We start from the raw sequence: 6,493 nt of genomic DNA, 5'->3' as shown, positions 1-6,493 counted from the left end.
GATGTTGCCAGGTTGAGCAAGCTAGGACTTTATTCCTTGGAGCGCAAGAGGATGAAGGGGTAATCGTATAGTGTTATGCAAGATCATGAGAGGAATAGATAGGGCAACCCCACAGAGTCTTTCACCCAGAGTAGGGAAATAGAGAACCAGAGGACATTGGGTTAAGATGAGGATGGAAAGATTTAATAGGAATCCAAGGTCCATTTCTTTTACACAAAGAGTGGTAGGTATATGGAACAAGGTGCCGGAGGAGGTTGTTGAGGCAGGTACTATCACAGCGTTTAAGAAACATTTAGACAGGTACATGGATAGGACAGGTTTAGAGTGATATAGGCCAAACACAGGTGGGACTAGTGTAGATGGGGCATGTTTGTTGGCATTGGCAAGCTGGGCTGAAGGGCCTGGTTCCACATTGTGTGCCTTTGTAATTCCATAACTTGCCACTAGGTGCTGTAAATCATATTTGATTCCAATGTATCCTAGCATAGGAATTAAAATATGTAACACAGCTTTCAGCATTCCTCAATTGAACAGCAATTTATACGTGGTGAATTAAGATATTGACCATTCACAGATTATTTTACATCACTCTGGAAGTTTTTTTCAGACAATTCAGGGTGTGAATCATCCTGTGATTGGCACGTGGAATTATGACATTTCTCTTGGAACATTGTTTTCGAGATTGAAAGGGATCTTGGATCATGTTGTCCCAGACAAGATCATTATTGGACATTCCTGAGAGAAACTGGCCCTCTCAGTGCAACGGTAAAGTGAAACTTGCCTTCATATCTTGGACTTCCCAGATGGTACAAAAGATTTCTTCATGCCCTCCCACCATCCCCAGTCTCTCCACTAGCCATCCATTCAGGATCAGTCAAATGTCGAGCTCCCACAAAACATTAGAAGATTAGTAGGGTTTATGGTCTGTGGCTATTTGTCATACGTGGCTGCTTGTTATCCACAATCAGCCTTATAATTGAGAATTCAGTGGCACAGATTCATTGTCAAAATATGTATTACTTCCATCAAATTACCACTCGAAAATTTCAACCCTCTCTTGATCTCTCTTGATCCATAATGTACATACCATTTTGCAATCTTGAGTTCAAGACCCTAACCACCATTACCCAATTTATTACTTGGCAAGCAATCTTCCATTCTTCAATTCCCTGTGTTTAAACTCCCAACACCACCCTCCCCCACCCACCCTCCGATTATTTTAGTGTATCATGATCCCTCTAGTCCAGTTCCCTGATCTGTCAACTCCTCCACTGTATTGCCCCTCCATAATGTACTTGTGTCCAAGATTACAATTCCCTTTCCAATCCCCTTCAACCATCCAAAACTTTGTTGGTGTCCTGATTTTGCAATCTCCACCATCCAAAATGAGTGTTGTATGCACTAATTTTATCGCATCTCACCATTCACATTTTACTGCTAATCACCTGATTTTCCAATCTCCCTTTCCGATGACTATTCAAAATTCTACCTGAATCCTTGTTCCTCCCTTTCCACACCCCATCAAAATATTACTGCAGTATTGTAATCTCATTTCCATCCAGATTTGAGCTCTGGCGTGCTAGTTTTTCTTCTTCTCTCCAGAAACATCAACTATAAATGCTGGTATTTTTTGCCCTGTCTGCATTAACTCACCATCCATTTACTGGATTCTGATAGACCTTCGAATGAAGCTGAAAGAAACGGCAGTTGCTAGAATCTGGAACATAGAACAGAATACTGGAAGAACACAGTAGATCACGCAGCATCTGTAAAGGTGTACGTTAATGGTTCTGGTCAAGATCTGAAATGTTGGCTTACACCCTTCTCTTCAACAGATACTACTTGAGCCACTGAGTTCTACCATTGTTTTGCTTTAAGTTATGAAGCACACTACTATACCTTACCCCCACTTTGGCCTCATTAGAGGCCTGTTGAAGCCTTTCGCCTTTGGTTATCTTGAAACCGACCCGTAAATTGATTACTGGCACACTGTTGATGCTGAATATGTTCAGCATTAGTTGTACACAAATGATAGTCGTAGAATCGTTGCGGCATGTATCTTCTGGATGAAATTGCTGAAAATAGCTACTCAATTTTTAAAATCTTGAAAATGCATTGAGTGATTCCCCATCAGAATAATCCAGAAGACGTATATCTGCAGCATCTAATATAAATTGCATGTAAATATATAATGTATGTCTTTTTTTGTGTTAGTTTAATACCATTCAATAAATCTTGCTGTATTTTCAGCTGTACACCAATTATTGTTCCCATTATGTTACTAAATGTTTAGGATACAAATATATATTAAAACTTTATTTGTTTGTTCTTGCTTCTCTACAAAACTTTTCTATTTTATATGATTGTATTCTCTTACACCCAATGATAGATCTCCTTCCTGAGTTTATTTAGTGTTATACCAAGGAGATTACCACCATTGTTGAGCCTGTGTTAAGAGCGCCTTAAACCAATGCTTCTTAAACTGGTGAATGGTTCACCCAAGGGCGAATGAAAATTATTTTGGGGTGAATTAAACTAGAGGGGTGAATGAAGGGTGAATGACTTAATTTATTTAGATAACCCGATGGCCTGAGGGTGATAGGCAGTGGTATAGTGCAACTGCGCCCCATACAGCTCCGCCAAAGCCGCCCATAAAGCTGAAGTGGATTGAGCCTCCCGGTCGGTGGAAATCTCTCCCGGCACGCCAAAACGGGCAATCCAATGAGCCACGAGGACCCGAGCACAAGGCGTGGCGGAGGTGTCAGTAAGCTGAATTGTTTCTGGCCACCTCGTGAAGAGATCTACGATGGTCAGCAGGCGTGTGGCGCCACGATATGGCAGTAGTGGGCCCACCAAATCGACGTGGACGTGTAGGAAACGACCAGAGGGAACCACGAAACCCTGCACCAGTGCCCGCACATGCCACTGGACCTTCAATGTCTGGCAGAGAATACAGGCCCTGGCCCATGCCGCGACCTGCTTACGAAGGGCCTGCCAGACAAACGTGTCCGCCACCAGCGCAGAAGTCGCCCGGATGAAAAGGTGTGCCGGACCATGGAAAGGTGTGCCGGACCATCGAAAACCCGTTGCCGCCAATCCACGGGGACAATAGGACGTAGTCTCCCGGTTGACACATCACAGAGGACCGACATCCCTGCTGGACCGAAAGGGACATCGGCCAACCGCAACCTGGAGGCAGCCACCCGATAGTTGTCCATCTCCCTGCTCGCGTTGCACCGCGGCGAGCTCCGCATTATCCACGCCAAGGTCCACAACCGCCACGACCACGACCGCAGGACGAGACAACGCATCCGCGACCAGGTTCAGTTTACCAGCCACATGTTGGATGTCAGTAGTGAATTCAGGCACAGAAGCCAGGTGCCGTTGCTGACGGGCGGACCAGGGGTCGGATACCTTGGTGAAGGCGACGTCAGGGGTTTGTGGTCAGTGAAGGGCCTGCCCTCTAAAAAGTATCGGAAGTGACGGACAGCCAAATGAAGGGCTAGGAGCTCCCGGCTGAAGGCACTGTAGCTCCGCTCTGGGGGTCGCCGATGACGGCTCAAAAATGTCCGGCTGCCAGCGGCCATCATATGCTGCTCGAACACCCCTCTGACAGCCGTATCAGAGGGGTCCACAGTAAGGGCGGCGGGGCATCAGCCCGCGGTGATGCACCATCGAACGCAGCTACAGCCTCGTCAGTCCTCACTAGGTCCCGTGGCTTACCGCGAGGCACTGAAACAAAGACGCATGACCTTGGCAGCTGCCGGCACGAAACGATGATAGAAGTTCACCATGCCCACAAACTCATGCAGCCCCTTGACGGTGAGCGGCCGAGGGAATTGGCGAATGTTCTCCACCTTAATGGGCAGCAGGGCTGCACCCTGCGAGGTGACATGGTGCCCCAGGAAGGAAATGGAGCGCAGGCTGAACTGGCACTTAGCAGGGTTGATGACCAGCCCGTGATCCTGGAGCCGCTGGAACAGTGTCCGCAGATGCGTGCAGTGTTTCTGGTGGGAGCGGCTAGCGACCAGGATGTCGTCCAGGTATATAAAGACGAAGTCCAGCCCCCGGCCCACCATGTCCATGAGCCATTGGAAAGCCTGCGCGGCATTCTTTAACCCAAAAGGCATGCGCAGCTATTCAAAAAGGCCGAATGGGGTGATGGTGGCCATCTTGGGCACATCATCGGGATGGACGGGATCTGGTGGTAGCCGCGCACCAGGTCTACCTTAGAAAAGAAGGTGGCTCCCTCCAGGTGGGCCGTGAAATCTTGGATATGGGGGCGGTAGCGGTCCACGGTCATAACGGCATTCAAACGCCGGTAATCCCCACATGGTCTCCACCCCCCAGATGATTTCAGGACCATATGCAACGGGGATGCCCACAGGTTGTCAGAGCGCCATACAATTCCCATGTCCTCCATTTGGCGGAACTCCTCCTTCGTGATGCGCAGCTTGTCGGGCGGGAGCCTACGCGCCCGTGCATGCAGTGGGGGGCCCGCGGTGGGGATGTGGTGCACCACCCCGTGCTTGAGGGCGGTTGCTTGAAAACGGGGTTCAGGAGCTCCGGGAAATCAGCAAGCATGGAGGTATACGGGCCATCCTCATCAGCTACTGTGCCCAGCTGAGGGTTGGGATGGTCTGCGGGCTTGGGGAACTCCGGAGGGACGAGGCGCCGGCCCCAATCGTCCACCAGTAGCGAAAGGCCCAAAGTGCCCTCAGTTGGTCTGGCAAAATCTAGAATCGAGAAAGGCTCTGGAACCAAGCATGCCGAAAAATCGGTGGTGGACCTGTATTAGGTATTTGTTAATGGACCAAGTGTTGTTAAATAAACAAATTTAAATCCACCTCAGCATTTTAGCTTCTGCATAATCAAACTTTAAAGAGATGATTAATTAAGGCATCATGCAAATTAGCGTTCTATTAGTGTCCTCTACTGAATATTTCTGGCATTGAAGAAACTTTCATTTCCTAATCAATTTGCAGCTGGTATATCTCTTTTGCAGTAATGTTGCAATCACACAAAATCCCAAAAAGGAAAATGAAGTATTAACAAGCTTGACTTTTGCAGTGCTAGTTTTGAGAATTGGTGAGCAGGATATGTTATCACCATGGAAACTGGTGCCTGCAATTGCGACAGCAATTGGTGCCTTAGTTCAACATCTCACCCCAAAAGACAGCAGCTATATAGGAAACTAGACTACGTGGGACCCGTTGGGAGGGGGAGGGGGTGTGGGGGAGGAGGACGGGGTGTGGGGGAGGGTGACGGGGGGTGGGGGAGGGTGACGGGGGGTGGGGGAGGGAGGGGGTGTGGAACTGCAGATGCTGGAAAAATCGAAGGCAGACAAAAATGCTGGAGAAACTCAACGGGTGAGGCAGCATCTATGGAGCGAAGGAATAGGCGACATTTCCAGTCAAGACCCTTCTTCGAACATCACTACCTCCAAGTTCCCATTCAAGTTATAAATCTTCTTAATTTGAAAATATTTTGCTGCATTAAATTCATTATAATTCTTATAATTTCAGCAAGGAAACCATCAAGGAAAAAAAAGAACTGTACATTAAATTAGTGTACATTCAATAATTTTCTATTACAGGTCATTCCCGGTTTATGAATGCCTGACTTATGTACAGAGATCCACTGCCCCTCTGCATCACCTGTAAATGTCCTAAAATTTCTGAATGAAGTGCAACTCCCTTTGCTGTACTTCCATGTTTTGTGATCAATATGAAACCATTTATTGATATTGGTTTGTAATTGTTATGCGTATCGAGTTACAGGTACAAGAATATATCCTCATTTCATTTGATGCTCAGAATATTTATCATGTGATTCCTTTCAACACTTCATCAGAAGCCTCTCCTTTGATATGAGGGAAATAAGAAACCATGAGCAGATACGTTTGAATGATTTAATAATGTGTATCCAAATCCCTTCCAAAATTTGAGTGAACACATGCGATGACATGGTTTCCCCAATTGCTATAGCCCAGCTGCTCCAAGACTCTAGAAGGGAAAGCAGGTGTTTTGTCATGGAAACCCACAAAGACCTATTACATCAAAAGAGCTGGTTTCCAATTGCTCTGTGCCACCATGCATACCCACAGCCTGGGTATGCATACCCACAGCCTAGCTGGTGTCAGCAGCCATGGAAATAGAGGATAGCCCCTGTGCTCCATGATCCATTGTGCAATGCTGGCTGCACAATACCTCAGGGTATATGAGTCACATGTACTTTCCGGTAGCATGACTTTCTCTGAGGAAATCCTTGTGATCCATAACAAGTTGATTCGATTGAACTATTTCCCGCACAGCTAATTAGTGCCCATCTTCACCCAATGACCTTCATCCAAAGAAGTTTAGGGGAGCAAAATTGTGTGATTTTTCTTTGGTCCCATGGTTATGTGTGGAAGCCAACAACAGCAGGTATAGCATTGGCAATGTGTAGAAAACACGGTAGCATTGAGACAAATTGAGTCCCTGTTGTCTACCTG

Source organism: Amblyraja radiata, chromosome 25 (genome assembly GCF_010909765.2).
Source record: "Amblyraja radiata isolate CabotCenter1 chromosome 25, sAmbRad1.1.pri, whole genome shotgun sequence".
Taxonomy (NCBI): domain Eukaryota; kingdom Metazoa; phylum Chordata; class Chondrichthyes; order Rajiformes; family Rajidae; genus Amblyraja; species Amblyraja radiata.
The sequence above is the reverse complement of the archived record's forward strand: the minus strand, read 5'-3'. Positions refer to the sequence as shown.